At 40.3% G+C, this 18,368-nt stretch overlaps 1 long non-coding RNA gene across 3 annotated transcripts in view; it reads right to left on the reverse strand.

Moving 5' to 3' along the window:
* Window positions 1-18,368, reverse strand: part of LOC141923333 (uncharacterized) — a 177,627-nt gene that overhangs the window by 158,612 nt on the left and 647 nt on the right. The gene's annotated exons all lie outside the window — the stretch shown is intronic.

The raw sequence follows: 18,368 nt of genomic DNA on the forward strand, positions 1-18,368 counted from the left end.
TGTGGAATTCCAGAGGCACTTTAAAAGACAGACAACTGCACAGCCTGGCTTCAGTTAAAACTCTGTGTTAACAAAGGCATGTTAATGTACAGTGGGAGGTAAAACATTCAATATGATCTGAGCTGATGATACACCTTCATGAACTCTAAATGAATGGTAATCACTTGGGAGTCGGGCACAGGAGACAATGAGTCATTGTTAGCATCTCCATTAACATAGTTATTCATTATTTGTGGATTTTGGGGACTACATTTTAAAATATATAAAACATTGGATTAAAATAATACCTGAAAAATCATATAATGCCATCATCAATCAGATTGCTTGGGTTTGCATTAACTGCTCATAAATGATTTTATTCCCTTGTACACTTTTCCTTTCTCATTTCTATGATTTATTCACCTTTTAACATCTGTTTTAAAAATTTGATTGGAAGATCTTCCAGGCAAGACTCCATGATTGCACAGTATGCAGACCAAAGGAACCTTATGCAGTCTGGAGGCTTGTGGACATCAACACACTACAAATTAATGCATACTACTAGATACCAGTTGTACACTTTCACTTCAAATGTTGTGCTTAAGTCTAGTCACCTCATTTAAAATAAATAATAGAGTGCAAAGGGAAGATGTTCACACAACATAAATGCAAATATGATAAGAGATTTTCATGAAATGAAAAGTTTTAAGGATCAGGATTCTTTCCTTTGGAGAGGAAATATGTGAGAGAGAAATAAAATAATGCATGCAAAGGCAACAGCAAATTGTGAACTCTTATTCATCTCCTCATTGCAAAAAAACAAGGAAACAGACAATAAAATTAAAGTGACCTAGAAAAGGAATTACATCCTTTCCTTGTGTGAAGGGAAGCAGAAGAACTCACTGTGATAGCATACAATTGAGCCCAACAGATCAAAAATGAACAGGATGGAAGGGGGGCATCCAGTTGTCTGAACATGGCACAGAGAAATATTTAACATGATCTAGAGTATCCTAAGAGGTCTGTGTGGCAAATGTGGCAGAAAACCTACAGGACACTTGAACTGTTCTGAAAGCAGGTGGAGACCAGTGGACACTCAGGACCTCTCCATAGAATAAAAGTTCCTTAAGGATATAAAACCATTCTTCAGTGAATAAACTAACAAGTGTCTGACTAAAATTAGAATAGACAATTACCTTCAAATAAGATTATTCTTACAGATTACACTTAACTGATAGATAATGGCCAGTGCCATGAACAGGTTGCTCTTCCAGTAGCACAGTACTGTCATATATGATTTCTTGGGTTTTCCCTGAGACCCATATATGGGTTTCCCAAAACTGATCTGGCTTTTACTGCTTATCATACCTCATACCATGTTATTGTGCCCAATTTGTTGATGGAAAAATGGACAGTTATTTTTTCCAAAAGGGAAGTTAACTTAATGTTGTCACCAAGGATCTGGCTGCAAATCTCTTTTCAAAGCCTACTAAGTAGAGTAAAATTGATTATCCTACATCACTGCCAGGAAATTAACTTTAGGTTCTCACTACAGCAGAGGCTTAAAAATTGAGTGAGAGATTTCAGTACCACATAACAAAGTGTGTCTCATGGTCTTTTTTGTTATTATTGTTTATATATAATTATGGATATGGCTTGGTGTCGTTCATTGCACAGACATCTGTTTCTTGGAGACTGGCATCTCAAATTCTTAGTCCACAGCCCTCTGGTGAGATGAATATTGGAAGTAAGGTTTTTTTCCCCTACAGACTCTACACAGTCAGAAGCCTGCACAGAATTTATCATGATTATCAAGTCACTCATAATAGAGGAGAAAGGAGGAACAGGCCTGTAAATACAGCTGCTTCTCTGGTTGCACAAGCAGTAAAATAGGAGGCAATGTGATGCCTGTGGATTTTTCCCCTCAATTTGCTATTCACTGATATTGATAATGGGCACTATCTTCTATATGCAATCCAATCTATATTTATGCACTTAAAGCCTTTTTTATTTTTACATCTGAGATCTACCTTTAACTCAACTTTACCAGTGGCTTCAAAGGAGCTGGAAAATCCTTTCAGAAACAGATCTGGGGGAGGTCGCTGGGGAGTACTGCACTTGAAAGAGGAATTAAGTTTTCTATCTTTTGGGAACTGTGGCAACTTTGGGACTTCCATTTAACATGACCTCAATCTGGCCTATGTTGTCTTGATGGGAAATATATTACCATCCTGATTTGTCCTGATACAGTAGCCTCCATTCTTTTGTTATTAGATACTGAGTGTACTTTTCCACTGAATGCCAGCAGGCAAGAATCACAGCATGAAATCAGCATGTGGCATGTTCAAAACAAGCAAAAGATAATACTTCATACAGTGAGCACACAAGTGTTGGAACTCCTTGCCACAGGATGCTGTAAACGCTGAAATGAAGAGCAGGTCAAAAAGGAATCAGAAAAATTAATGCAAGAAAAAACCATCAGGGCCCACTCAACACAGAAGTATTACCTTTATCACAGATCCTGACCTGAGAATTGTTGGCGCCTGAGAGAAAATTGCATCACTGTGTTCTTGCCCTGGTGCTGTACTTTAGCATAGGCATCCTCTGTCAGCCTCTCGGAAACAAGCTGTGGGTGGACCTTTATCTCTTGTTAGGGCTTTTATATTTATTTTAAAAATATTTAATTTTCAAAGCTGCTCAGAATTTGAAAAGCAAGCACAAGTTTCAGGCAAAAGAATTTAATGTATATTTTTCAAATAGAAGTGTTTCATAAAACTATTTTACCAGATGTGTTCAATATTCCCTTTGTTTCCCTTTTGTGATCAACATTTGCTCTTTTTTCTTTTTCTATCCATACTCCTTTATATTTTGATTTGTAATCGGTCTTTTCCTGAAAGTACTTATTACTCACATTGTAAATCTTTCATTGTTTGTACAAGACCCGTGTGCAGGCAGGCCTTGAACTCCCTGAAGTCCTGTAGGCATCTCAATTTGCATAGCACATGATTGATGGTGACAAAATGTGATGTCATATTGGTTTTCTTTTTCAAACTGTGTTCATGCAAGAGCTTTGAGGAAAAATGATTCAATTGAAAAGAAACAAGAGAAAGAGTCTTTTAATAACCATCTCAAAATAGTGCTTCAGCACTGTTCTTATTGTTTGATAACAGAATCCCAGAGTGTACGGAGAGATGATAAGCGTTGCTTACAAAGAGAAAGTGCAGTGAATTTTACCCCGTAAAATCTTGCAACAGGAGAATCCATCTTGATATCTATAGGAAGGGAAGATAAGGTCTTACAGATACAAACCCTTACTCTAATGAAGTCTTCCAAAAAATGGAAATCCTGATATTCTCAGTGGTTGGGAACAGACGCTCTCAAACAGACAAATTTTTTATTAAAAATTGCAGCAATTTCTGTAAGAGGGTTGTACATGATTTAGACCCCAGGGTTGAAAACAATTTTCACCCAGTTTTATGAAACTACAAACTTAAAAACATGATTATGAAAGTGTTTCAAGAAATAAAAAAATTAAAAAATAAAAATTAAAAATCTTGTTATGTCACTGTATAAATCCAAAGTGAACCAACATGCTGAATAGTGTGTAGAGGTCTGATTCTGTCCTTCATCTCAAAAAGATGGGAAATCTACACAGTAAGGTGAAATAAACATCAAAGTCATTTCACATTAGATACAATGGAGAACGGGGAACTTTCAGGGCATTTCCCTGGGGATGGGCCGAAGCTGAGCAGAATGTCACCGCACAGGTCAGGATCAGGATCAGACCCAGTAAGAGTAACCAGGACTTCAACATCTTGGACTCAGAAAGTCCTTGAACCACAGATTGCTGGAGGTTGACAGATTATCTCTGTGACCTCCTCCTGTTCATATATGCTCAGCAGTCAACATCCACCCCTGTCGAAGACAAAGACAGCCCAGGACAGCCATCCTTACATTATGTTCTTATCATGAAAAAAGATGGAGAAAGGATGGAAGTTGAGAGTATGACTTAATGCCTTGATTGGGAATGGCATCAACTGGACTATGTATCAGACAGAGAAGCCAGAATCATTTAAACAAAGCTGGCTGTTTTCCGGACGGAAAAGACTGCCTTTATCTGGCAATGGTGCAGTAAAATGTTAATTTTGCATACTTTTAATGCTGAAGTAGTCAGTTGGTTTAACCAGGGTGAGGTGATTAACTAGACTGTGAAAAGGTACAAGAAAGAGAAGAAGAGCTTCTTAAGTTGTATAATGAAGTTATCCATCACATTGCCACACAGGACAGCTCTTCTACACCTCAGTATAAAAATTGGCTGGCTCTAGAGATATGATTTTACTTGAAGGTAAACAAATTAGTAACTCACTGAGATCACTGTAAGTCCTTTTCACAGAATCACAGAACCACTTTTTCTATGGAAAGTCTTATTTAGTACTAATTCAGTCTATCATAACCTCCTCCTCCTCCTTTCCAAAGTCCACCTGTAAACAACCACTTCTTATTCCTCACATTAGTTAAATAACAGTTCCATGGTCTGGACACTGGGAGTACAAATAATTCTGAGGTACCCAGTTCTATCCAGAACAAGTTTACAACCACCTTCTTTAAACCAGAATGTCCAAACCAAACTATCTGGTCCAAGGAAGGAAAGGAGGCAGGAAGAGATGTAGAGTAGGAAACAGGAGGTAATGACAAGAAGATGATTAGCAAGCACCTCCTTTTTCAAAAATTTCTCTTACCTTTCTTATAAAAACACAAGTGATGTCTTTCCCATAGCCTAAAATAGACATCAAAATTAAAAAAAAAAAAAAATAATCCTTCACATTAAGCTAATATAGCAGTAAGCAGCAAGGCAGCCATATAGAAAGCAAATATCCCCATTATGTAATTGGAAAATGAATTATGTGCAGTATTCCAAACATTTGCTTGAGTATAAAGCCATATTCCTCAGATAGAATGTGGATGTTTATACATATTTTAGCAGCCACCTCTTAAAAGGTTTCACAGAAAGTCTCCTTGGGAAGAAAGAAATTCCCCCAAAATATTCTGAAGCAATCATGAAGAAATAAATCTTGCACTCCAGAACTGTTCCCAGAGAAAGTGAATCAAGGGCAATTTCTAAATGTATTTCTCCCAGCTGTTTTGTAACCTAAAAGTAAGGATCCTTCACCGAAAAGGAGAAGGGTGCACTCTGAATCCAACCTAATCCTGACACCTTCAGGCTAAGCAAATGCACATCATTTGAGCGAGTATTGGTATTTTCACATACAAGGGAAACATCATACTTTGTTATTGAGAGGTTCCTGGTCTACAGTGCATTGAAACTTTTGCACATTCTGCTGCAAAGTAACCAAGACAGAGGCATCACGTCTGTGCTTCCAAGTTGGTAATTACAGTGTCTCACTTGTCTAAAAATGCCAGTATCTCAAAATCTGTTTCTTGATATTCAAAAGATGAGAAGGGACCATAACACATGCTCAACCAGGAGGCCCAAATGCTAGGAAACAGTTTCCAGAGTGGTCTTTTCAAATTACCTCAGAATTATGACTGAGCCTTCCAAAGAAAGGACTGCTATTGCCTGACCAGGAAGGGGGGGGGTAAACAAGAGAAGGTTAGTTTGATGGTTCTTCAGGATTGTAAGGAATCTACAGACCTTCATAAAAAGGATCTCTGGATTGCAGATTCTGGTCCAATTGTCAGAGGAGGCAATCTACACTGGCAAAATACTCCTTAACTTCACGAGGTGGAATGTATTGTTCCTATCACAGTGGAGAGGGCAGGTTTGGGAACTGTTTATGTCACCCAGTGAACAGAGAACTAGTGCCAAAGATTCTGTGGATAGCTTATTAAAGTCTTATTGAACAATTTTCTGATTTTGGTGGTAAGAGCTCTGGGCAAGATAGCAAACCATATCACAGCTGTGGAACCAAATGTGCTCTTGCCCAAAAAGGACCATGTATCTGGCCCAATCCTCAGCTAGATTCTTAGGAGTCAAATATTCTTGGTGTTGAAATGTTGTAAATATAGATGCCATCTGATATTAGGTATTGTTAATGAGAATTTCCGAAGAGTAATTATTCATATTTAAATGGTTTTAAAGCTGCTCAAAAGCTTTTCTTTTCTCTTGCAATTTTAAAGTAAAATACAATCCTGCTTTTGTGAAAGCAGTTTAATGCAGCTATTAATAAACTTGCAAAAGATGAAATAGTATTGTAAAAATGACATATGCTGAAATGAAATACATAAACTTGGAACGTATCAGAGTATACAAGAATGAAATTAAAGAAACAGATAGCCCTGGAAACAAGAATTTCTCTGTCTAAAGAAACTGAAACCTGTAGAATGGTGTATTTGTGTCTAGAGAAATTAAGGTCTAATGACCCTGGACTACATAATCAAATGATCCATAACAATGCCTGGGTCAGAAGTTGAGAGTAAGCCTCTACTGTATTTATACAAATTCTGGGTCAAAGAATATGAGTGCAAGTGAAAGTAATCAGAAGTGTCCTTTACCTGGTCTATTTGCCAGGTTGGTATAGATAAATTCCATGCTACTGACATTTAAAAAAGCAACAAAACAAACAAACAAGCAAACAAAACTAAATTGAAGTAAGCATTCAAGAGATTTTCTTAACGTCCCTTCTGGGAGTTCTCTGTTATCTCTGTAGTGGGCAAATAGATCTTTGCCTAAAGTATTGGATTCAGATTAACAACAAAGATTTAGAGGTTTTAACTGTAGAGACATCAAGTGTTAAAAGAGACAAGAATCAAATTTCTATTTTTTGGTCTTCTAGTTAGGTGCATATCATTAACCTAATCTAATTTGTTCCCATTCCCAGTTGCTACCAATAAATTGTTATTAGGTACTTAAATGTGGAAACAAAGTTTTGATAATTTTTTTTTCTTCTGGCTACTTACCAGGTGTTTCTAAGTTTTGAAGCATTTTCATCTAAACAATGTCAGTTTCTAATAACTGCAACTGGGTTTGCTCATTTTTTCCGGTTTAGGGCAGATATATTTTCAAGGAAAGATTAACATTTTCTCCGAATTTCCATAAAAAGTTAATTCATTTAAATTGCTTTTGAATCAGTTACATTTTAAAACTTTTAGATCTATATTTTCAAAGGCAGGGATGAAAAATAACTTTTCCCTTATATGTATATATATGTGTGTGTGTGTGTGTGTGTGTGTACACATATGTACATATCTTTGTTTGAAATCTCTCAATTATGTCTGAAATTCACAACAGCGAAACTTTCTGTCACACAACTCTCCACTCCACCTTTCTTCCATTCTTGTTCAGGACCTGTAGATATCTACAGAGTGCTTGTGCGCTCAGTATAACTGCTGAAAATAAGGCTGCATATATGTGGACTTAAGTGAAAAGTTCCCTGAAGGGACCAGTTCTGTTCTACCTCTACTCTCAAGGTTTCTGATATGTTAATAGATAAATAAATAAATAAATAAAATACTTCCATTTTGGAATTGAAATCTGAATGTTTTGGCTGAGGGACATCACCGACACATGTTCAGTCTGACTCACAGAAGACCTGAGTTCAGGTTCCTATCCTGCTCCTTTAGAGATGAATCTTTCATCACAAATTGCTCTGATTTTAATGCATCAGGGGACACACTGCAAGAGTTTTTTGTTTCTAAATCTACCGTCTTAGTCACAAGATAAGACCAATTCTTATTTCACTTTTGTAACTGTTAAATCTCTAAATGAAATTTCCTTCCTAAACATGACTTTATGCATCTCTTTCTGCAAACACTGGCATGAGGAAATGAGTTCCATCCCTTGCTACATAAAAGATTTAAGAGCTTTCTCCAAAAAGTGACCTAGTCAAAGAGATGCTGAACGTCAGTTGTTACTGACCACAGTGGAAGCTGCTGATGCTCAGAAACTCTGAAAAACTTATTTAGGTTCCTAAATATGTATTTTAACTCCTGGTTTGGTTCAACAGCTAAAGAAAGAATTAACGCTGACAGATTCCCAAGGAGATATTGCTGCCAGAAGGACAATTTCCTCTAAACTGGTTAACGGAAGTCCAAATAAATCTGTCTTCAATGAAAGTTTTAAAAACAAGACCATGAGCAGTGTGTTGGGGTAAATATCCTCGATAATCCTGGCAGTCAAGAAAGGAGAAAGAAAAGCTGAATCTGGAAGAAATATGGGAATGGCTATTCTGAAACAGAACTACAGTCTATCCATCAAGTATCCTATTTCTAATATTGACCAGTACCATCTGCTGCAGAGAACGACTGAAAAACCCTCCCTCAAAGCAGCTCAAGTTCAGCAGTTGGCTTATTCCCTAAGACGTGATGGTTTATGTCTTTACAAATCTTGGGGGCAGAGAAAGCAAGAGGAAAGATTCTGGGAGTTTTATTTACCCGTAGAATTACTCTTCTTTTCTGGAATCCGCTAAATGAAGCTTCTAAGTATTTAGGTATAAAAGCTGAACTGTTATTTATGTGTTTAACAGTGTTTTGGGATAGGCAGTTTTACCATATCATTTTACTCATTTCAGCCATTGCAAACATTATTTATGAAGTTAAATCGAGTAGAGGAAACAAAATCAAATTGGTAACATACACAGAACCTGTACCACTTACACATCTCTAAACAGTACTAGATTAAACCTTTCCTCCCACAGGAAAGAAAAATATTAGGCTTACACAGGACCTTCGATGGGATTCAGCTGCACTGAGACATAGCTCTGCAATGCACATGTAAAAGTGGAAGAGAGAAGTGTTTGCTGTGAATGTCCCAGACCTCCATCTGTCTTGCTACTTTTCACCGTGACCTTTTTTTTATCATCTTCTGGGAAACTCCTTGCAAGTTTTGTTTCAGCCAAGCTTCTCTATTTGACTGCTTTAAGTTTAGTTCCCCTTAACATTTACTCTGTAGTGTGAGTGCTACTTGGGAATGCCGTCATTTGCTTGAAGGTAAGTTCTTTGAACTTGATTTTGAAGATAAACAATATTCTTCTCATTCAACTTCCCAGAGCATTTCAAAATAGCTTCCAGATCTGAAGTAATGAACAATTACTATCCTTAGTGGAATTCACTAATTGCATGATTCATATGTAACATGAGATTCATTCTTTGTTTGTATTGTTACAACTGACTTTATTTTCCTAGTTCTATCTATAAAATTTTCAATTGTAAATTGTACTATTGAACAAATTTACCTTGGCACGAGCACTTCCACACGAGTAACGAAACTACAAAAAGGAAAAGTGCCATTCAAAATAGAAAAAGTTTTTATTGTTATCCTGTTTCTCAGTAAGTTTCATGTGGATTTTTTAATGCAACCAAGGCAAGACAAGAGTAAACTCATATGGCTCAGTGAAAGAAAGAAAGAAAATGAAGAGGGAATTGGGACTGAGCTCCTGAACGGAAGTTTTAATGACTGTATTTTTATAAATTCATGTAAGTCCCCCCTGCCTGTCTCTTCTGGTAATTCTGAAGTGCCTTCACATGGCTGGTCTGAGTGATTTTAAGATCTTGAAACTGTAGGTGAGAAATGCTGGAGATTGTTAAGCTAGCAAGCCACAACGCTTTGTAATTTCAGGGAAAAAAATGACAGATTAGAGAGCCTTATAAATTTATTGGTGATTACCGAACACAGATTAAGCTAGGTGTCTTGAAAATAAATTTATCACATTAAATAGGCAAAAAAAAAAATGCCTTTGGTTTTGTTTCTCCTCTCACACAAAGGTCAACCATTATAGTCACATGACTCACAATTTTCTCAAAAAAACCTATTTAGGGTCACATATCTCAAGGGCCAGCATAACATGCACCAGAGGAACAAGCAGCCTTCCCAGTCTTCCTGAGACCCTCTCTGCTTTCAGGAGTGATTGCAGTATCCCCATCTGCCTTTTCCCAGCAGTGTAATTCACATAGAATATTTTAAACAGGAAGAATTCAGATTCGTAAGTCTTACTTACATTTATGGAGTCTTTTACATTTATCTATAGCTTTTTCATTTTCAGATCATCTCAGGTTTTACTCCACTGTGCTTTCTGTTTCAAATCTTTAAGTTTCATGAAAGCAGAGCCAGCTGAGATTGCTGCTTCCAACAAGCCTTCCTCTCAAATGCTCAGCAATACTAGAAAACACTGTCTGAGGCCCAGGAGCTGACAGAGTTAGGAGACCTTTCATTACACATTACTGTAATGTGGCTAACTGCCTTTTGGTAAGAAAACCTGATGCAAAACTGCAAGCCAACAACAGTCCCACAGGGAACCACGGAATAGATTTGCCAGATCAAGGTTTCAATTATTGGTTAAAGCTAGAAGTGTGTCCTGGTTTCAGCTGGGATAGAGTTAATTTTCTTCCTAGTAGCGGGTACAGTGTTGTGTTTTGGATTCAGTGGGAGAATAATGTTGATAACACACTGATGTTTTAGTTGTTGCTAAGTAGCACTTACCCTAAATCAAGGATTTTTCAGTTTCCCATGCTCTGCCAGCCAGGAGATGCACAAGAAGCTGGGAGGGAGCATGGCCAGGACCCCAATGAGCCAAAGGGATATTCCATACCATGAAACATCATGCTCAGTATATAAACTGGGGAGAGTGGGCCAGGAGGGGTTGATCGCTGCTTGAGCATCGGTCAGCAGGTGGTGAGCAATTGCACTGTGCATCACTTGCCTTTTCTGGGGTTTTATTTCTCTCTTTGTTATATTCCTTTTCATGACTATTATTATTAATTTTTAGTTTTTAAACTGTTCTTATCTCAACCAACGAGTTTTACTTTTTTTCGTTTCTCCTCCCCATAACCCTAGGAGTTGGGAGGAGGGAGCGAGAGGATCTGTGGTGCTTAATTGCTAGCTGGGGTTAAACCACGACAAAGTGACAGTGGGAAAAAAAGCAAGGGTCCAACTGAGCTCCTGCTATCAAGTCTGGGCAAGCCCAAGGATTGCCTACATTTTGGTAATGCTGGAAAGGAAAACTTTCTCATGCTTGTCCCACTCAGACTTCATTTGGCTGACCACGGGCAGCTGACAGTTCTCATGATCACCTGGCCAAACTTGCAGTAGGCGTCTTTTTGCAGCTTGGGTGAGAGCTGGAGTATATGGAAATGGCTGTGGTGCCATGGGCTGTCATTGACCTTTGGCTCCATCATGTTGTCTCAGCTGAAATTTCCTCTAGGTGATGCACGGTCAGCTGCATTAACCAGTTCCACCAATGTCACCGCTGGCTCTGCTGCATACCCAACCACGCTGGGTTTGAGCATGGTACTGACATTTTCTTGGTTCCTAAATAAGCAGCTCTTGTACTACTCTGCTCCCCTTTCACCTGAAAAATAGGCTGGCGTGGGAACGGAGAATGGCTGGTAGCCTTGTGCGAGGCTTGAAATGTCGAAGAGGACACGTTCTCTGTGGGCATGTGCAGCTGCAGGTGGCTGCTCTTTATCTTTTAGCTCCCACAGTTGTCTCTGGGTATGGGCAAAGAAATGGAGCCATCCTCCCAAGGAAGGTTCTTCCTTCAATATTAATAAGGATTTTGCAGAAATCCCTCAGCTCCCACTGTCTGTGTCCTTAGGACTGATAGCTCTACCTGCTATGAAATCAGATGCTTGGGAGAGGAGGAGAAGGAGGACTGTTAACTGGAAAATACAACACAAATGAAACATAGCACCTTATGACAAACATGACTACATTTCATATCTTGACTGCACTGACTTTTTGCAAACCTAAAAATTAGATGTATGAGGGTAGTTTTTTCCTTTGTTAATCATATTTAACCTTGCCTGACATGTATTTTCAGTTAAATGATTCTACATTCTAGATGAGTTTTCCCAGGTTTACCCAGCTTTAATCTGAAGCCAATATTCTGACTTGTTTTTACTTCAGCTCTTCTATATTACTGCAGTTCAACCATTTCACCACAGGTTAAAAGAAAAAAAAAAAGAAAGTGTTCAAATATTTATTGACTTTCAAAACAGGAAAGAGAAGAGAGGGAAATGTAGGAATGTCCTACAGTTTATCAGAATTGATGGAGATATTATATACTCATAAATCCATGTGTTCCTTTATTAGACAAACAGCCCTTCTGAGATAAACAACCTAACTGTTCTGGAAAAAGATCTTTTAGCTGCAAGGTCTTCAGAAAATAAAAGCTTTTAAATGCTTGTGAACAGTGGATTGGAGTAATGGGTGGAAGAAACATTTACTAGAAAGTTTGGACTTTTTTATGCAGAATTGATTTGAACCTGGCTGCCGGTCACAGCTATTAATTTGGTAGATTTGAGTCTGTTGTGAATATTATAGGTATTTGCCTCTCAAAACAAACATATCAAACTGTCTCCTACAGGCTGCAGTCCCTTACCAAAAGAGTGTCATGGTTAGACTACTACTGTTATTAAACAGAGTCGTTTGACGAAATCTGAGTCTTATTTAGTCTTGTATTATATTTATTACATGTAATTTAAAAATAGCTATTATATAACACATGTATTGTCAACACCTGTATTTTGCAACTGCAATCTACTGTAGATGTTTCCATTGCTCAGTGACTCTTCCACCCACCTCGCACCTGCAGTGTGAAGAATTACTCCATGGAGCTACATAAAATTGTTACATTTTCATGACATAACATCAATATTAAATGCTCAAAGATTCTTATGATGTTTACGATTTTGAATGACCAAGGAAAAGAAACAGAAGGGATAAAGATGCAGTTATATCTGCAGCACTATTGTCATTTTTTTACTGTCTCAGTTTAACACATTTTAAACATAGAGAAAATGTTAACATGCTACTAAGAAATTTACCAGTGAGAGTTGAAAATAGGTACCCACTGGAAAATATTTTAATTAGTCTTCTATAGAGTATTTTCAGTCTTCTCTTGGAATATAGTCCCTTCATATAGTACAGACACTTCTCTGCATCCTTTCCCTCTGTGTGTGCATGTGCATGGTACATACAAGCACACAGACACGGGTGTGGATCAACGTACATGTGTGCATAATTCTGGTTCCACTATTTCTAAACTTTCTGCACTGGGGAATAATATATATGCACTTTAATTATATCTCATCGGCGAATATTTATAATAAGCAGACATTTTGCAAAGGTTAGAAGTTAAGCCTTGTCTCCATGGTATATATTGAGATTACAGAGGGAAAGGAAGAGCTGCTCAGAACAGAGCACCTCTGCTAAAAAAATTGACTGGTAGCGACAGTTCAGCTTCTACATGTTTCTTAACACTTTGCTGCTGTTGAGTCACGTTGTGTTATGAAATCTTCCAGATCAGAAAATTATGATGGTTTAAACACTTTTGTTTTAAAACAACCTCTGTTGCTCATAGACTACAGGCCAAATGCCAAGGTATTTATTCAGAGTTGGATCCTACTGAGCATTAGATGGCATACTACCTCAGACTGCTTTCCGCGAAAGCTGAAGGCATACAGCGACTCTTTGAGATGTTCAGCACCTTGCAAAGCTGTGTGGGCATTCAAGTTAGCATAGTTAGTCCAAAGAGAGGGGGGAAAAAAAAGAGAGAACTGATTTGGCCTATAATCAGCTAGCCAGTCAGGTACACAGCTGTACACAATACAGACTGTAGGGTGACATTCTGATTCTATTGAATTCAATAGAAAAATGCTTACTGGCTTTAGCAAGGACAGATTTAATCCCAGAACCTGAAATATCTCCACAAACCAGTTAAATTTCAGTATAAAATGTCTAAATGTATGTTTTATCAAGCCACTTTTATGTTTCACTGGCCTCTTTATCATGTGTCAACCAAAAATTCATAATACCAATTTTGACTGAAGGCTGGCTTTAATTACAATTTCTTTTACAGGTCTGAACTGCTTTTTGTATCCTGGGAAATGAGAGCAATTCTTTCTATCATATTCAGAAAGAAAATGAAAAGGTTGGTAAATGTATAAGTAATTTTAACTGATTCATTGATCTGAATACTTTTAAAGTAATACAGTAAGTATTTCTGTCACACTTTGAAGTTAAGCTTGGAGCTCAGTTACATCCCTTAGGGTTATTTTATAGCCATTAAGAATGTGTACCTTTTATCTGGTGCCTTCAATTAATTGAATTTCAAAAATATTCTCAAATGTTTTTAGAAAATCATTTAGTTCCTGGAGGACATTCCTGTGTGATTTATTGTTACAGTAATTAAAAGCAGTGAGTATTACACTGGTCACTGTTGGAACTCCTGTCTGCCTTTGGCTATATTTTGGTTTAAGTTAAAACATATAGTGCACTTGAGAGACTTGTGAAGGGAGGCAAGAAAAAAATTAATTCTTTTCAGATTGCTTCAGAATTTTGGCACACTTCGAAATAACCTCTTAAAGTGATCACAGTGATATTTACATGATAATTATATGCAAGCACAATTAAACTTCTATATTAAACAATTAAATAATGCTTTTCCTGCTATGGTAAATTATTCCTGACTACCCATATTAGTATTCTGTAGTTCTAATCAGTGCCATAAATAATTTTCAGTTTTACACATTCTGCTCTGAAGCAATTATTAAGAGCTCTCAGGAAGAGTTAATACAGCTAATGAAAATAATTAGCAGAAAAAAATGATGGTTCATCCCGCATTGAAAGATAACCCTAACTGAAAACTACAAATGCTGCTTTAATTGCATCTTTGTTTTCTGAGGCACATGCAGTTCTCTTCTACAATGCCTTTTGTGCAAGAAGTGATCACTCACAAGTAACATTTTATAGAACTACTCACTCACGGGAAGGTCAGTGGGATTAGACCCGAGGTCCACTTCTCTTTAGTTGTTTAACATGGAGGAAGGAGCTTTTTCCTGTATTGCTTCCCTGGAGCTCCACCTCAGCAGCATTGCTCACCTGGTCTGCAGGCTCAGGCCACCCTCCCTGCTCCAGCAAAGCTGCGGCGCAGGAAGGAGAACTTGGTACTACTGACTCACTCAATGTCTCCTGCCTGTTCAAGGTCTTCAAGAAGGGTTGAAATGGCTCAGCTTTTAAGCATTTAAGATGATGCTGTTTTCCTACTAAAAAGTAATTCTCTCCACCCATCCATATATTGAGTACACTAAGACAGCCTAAGCTATTTCTCTAACCACATCAACATTTTTTTTCTACCACAGAATAAAGATCTTCTCAAAATCATGGGCTCACAAATGGAATTATGGTAACCCTTGCTTAGAAAATTATCAAAAAAATAATTATCAACCTGTATCTTTGTGGACTACAAAAGACCCACAAATGACCACACAGAATCTGAAAATAAATGTGTTTTACTAGCTTAGGCACGCATTTATGAATAAAAGTACAGTTGTACAGATTCTGACCAATGCAGGTCAGTACCAGATAAACATTTCACATTTAAATGTAGACACTGAAGTCATTGTTCAAAGTAATAACCTTCCTTTTAATAAACCATTCCTTTTACACTGAAATGCCTAAAGGTTTTCTAATGTGTATCAGTCTTTTGAACATCACATAATGAATTTAATGTGAGAAAAGGAAAAGAAATGTACCTGTATGGATCCCTGCACATTAAGATAAACCTTGCTGCTCTGAGGCTAGCATAAAACTTGGCACCCGAGCCAGATGAGGACAAGAATAGTTTCAGTGAAAATCTGATTTCTATCCATGTATTTACTACATTCTGAATTATATTGGCTTTCCTGTGAAATTATTCCAGTTACATAAATTATCTGAGAGGTTTCGTGATTAAGCTAATGTGTTTCTAGGACCTTCATAGCATGCATGACTTATGAGACCAGCATTAGTATATTATTCCTTGACTAGGTGTGATTTAGTAATCTCTACAGGAAGGTGTGATTTAGTAATCTCTACAGGAAAATAAAGGCCAAAAAAGTACGAGATCAAGCTGGTGTTTTCTCCCATCTGATCTCTTAGACAGTAGGTCTTCAAAGGATAGCCACGGTGTTGCAGGAATTGACACTGGCAATTAAATGATATTCCTTTTCTGATGTAAGTATGTGGTGCTATCACCAGTGCTGTTTGTCTAAGGACATGGAAAATTTAAGGGTTTTAACCACTTGGTATAATTTAATGATGGCCTTTTCACAGCAGAGAGGGCATTGATCTAGCTACAGAAATGGGAAAGAATGCCAAAGGATGCCAGGATAGGCAGGACCAACACCATTTCTATGGGGAAAAGAGTACCTTTTAATAGTTTAAACGTTAAAAATGGTTGAAACCTTAGCGTTATTGGTCATTTAAAAAAAAAAAAGAGAGGGAGAAAAAGAATCTGTAACGACATCATGAGCAATATCAGGCAAAATCTACAAACGCCCTTCCAGCCATGGGCCAGAGCCCATGATTTCTGAGGAGTGCTTTTGCTCTGGTTGCAAGCACCTCCCCAGATTTGTTGGTGACCAGTGTTCCCTCAGTGGCTTGTCCGTCACGTCACTATGGTTGACCTGCACACATGTCTACTGGGATTTCAGCTCCGCTCAGTCTGACCACCCTCCTGCCTGGCTAGGCCAGCCTTTGTCAGAAAGCCACCGCGCTTTCTGGCGCGTGGGTCACAGCGGCAATGGGCGGCAATCTCCAAGGTGTGCAGGTCGCCATGAGCAAATTGGAAAAGACAGACTCAAGAGTCCACTCGCTTCCTTTAACCACCACTGAAATAATAAGAAATGTTGATCTCGTGGAACTGAGCTTGTTATATTACAGAAGATACATATTAATGGACTGTTGGGGGGCGGGGGGAGCTGTTAGTATAAAAAATGATTTTTTTGAACGATGCCTCCTGCCCTTGAACACCATACTAAATTTCAAGGAGGGGGGGCGGGGGGCAGCTGCATCCAGCAGCCCCCCAACACTTCACCACAGTAGTTCTCCCTTGCTGCTCTGCCGCAGGGAAAGATGGGGGGCAGCACCTCCCGGGCACCCAGGCCGTGGGGCTCCCCTGTCTCCGGCAGCTCCGGGCCCGGGGGGCGGAGGGGGGGGGGGGGTGTTGCGGGGTCCGGGTCCCCCGAAGCACGCTTGGGCCGGAGGGGAGCTGTCACCTCCAGGGGGGAAGGTGGTGTCACCCCGCCCTGTAGAACAGGGGCTCGGGCGGTCGGGCGGCTGGACGGGGTCCACGGAGAGAGGCGGAAGGAGGGGTCCCCCCCGGGGCGGCGGCTCTGCCCCGCGGACACGGCGCTGCCCCCCGGGAGCCTCGGCCCCGCTTCAGGCCGGGTCTGCCGGCAGCCGAGCAGCCGGGCCAGGAGGCAGCCGGGGGCAGGAGCCCGGGGGCAGCGCCAGCGGGATGGGCCTCCCCAGGGCAGGGAGGGAGGGAGGCTGGGAGGGACACACAGGCAGGTCGGGGACAGCGCTCCCGGGTGATTTGGGGAGGGTAAGAGTGAGTCCCCCGGGGTGGCTGGGAAGCGGAGCGATGCCCCTGTCCCGAGCCACGTTGTCCTCGTCCTCCCGGAGAGCAGGCCAGCCCCGGGCGGGCAGCCCAGGCATCCAGGTCGCTGGGGGTTTGTTACTCTGCTTTAAAACGCAGCGGCTCGCGGCAGGATTGGCTTTCTGTTTACAAGTGCAGATGGGGAGAAGGCTCACGTTTTCTTTCTCCGTGTGGTTTCCCCGCCTTGGAAGCTGCAAGGGCAATCCGAGGAGGGAGAAAGGGGAAAGAGAAGAGGGTTTCCCAGTTTCAACATTCATCAGATTTACCCTGTCACTGCACTACAAGGTGCAGCGTGTCGAACATTACGAGCACGGGTCCATGCAAATGACACGGGGATGAAAGAGCCCTGGCAAGAATAAATCTGTCGATGTACAGATGTTCCCTATTAACGTTACTGTTCAGCCTTGGTGGTTACGGTGGGAAGACACCGGATTAAAAATTCCCATTGCCACCCCACCTCTGCTGAACCTTTCTCCCCACACCTCTTTGTCTTCCCTTAATTAGGTAGGATATAATATTCTCTTTTTCCTCTCCTCTGTCTTATTGAGACGTCTGCCCCGGCTTGCGCCTTGAAACAGGAATGATATTGATTCCTCCTCCCCCTTCTGTCAATCCCGATTTGTCCCTTTTCCTGCTGAACAAACAATTAAGAAAAGAAAGTACCGACCGCACCGTACAACTTGGCACCCGGCCGGGCCCCGCAGGGCCGCCGGGGCGCGGGGCGGCCCCCGGGCACCGGGCGGGGGCCTGGAGCGGCTCTCGGCGCCCGGGGGTGAGATGGGCGGGGGGGGGGGGGGGGGCGCACACCAGGAAAGACATTTAAGACGGGGGACTCGCTGCCAGCTGGCCCAGCCTCGGGCCCCGGTAACTTCTCCTCAGGAGAGAGCGGCGGCAGCAGCCTGCGGCTGACAGCGGGCGGGACGGACGGACGGACGGACGGGCGGGCGCAGGAGGACGGAGAGGATCAGCGGGAGCAAGCGCTCCTGCCCCGACCTGCCTGCGGCCGCCGCCGCC

This window comes from Strix aluco, chromosome 1 (genome assembly GCF_031877795.1).
Source record: "Strix aluco isolate bStrAlu1 chromosome 1, bStrAlu1.hap1, whole genome shotgun sequence".
Taxonomy (NCBI): domain Eukaryota; kingdom Metazoa; phylum Chordata; class Aves; order Strigiformes; family Strigidae; genus Strix; species Strix aluco.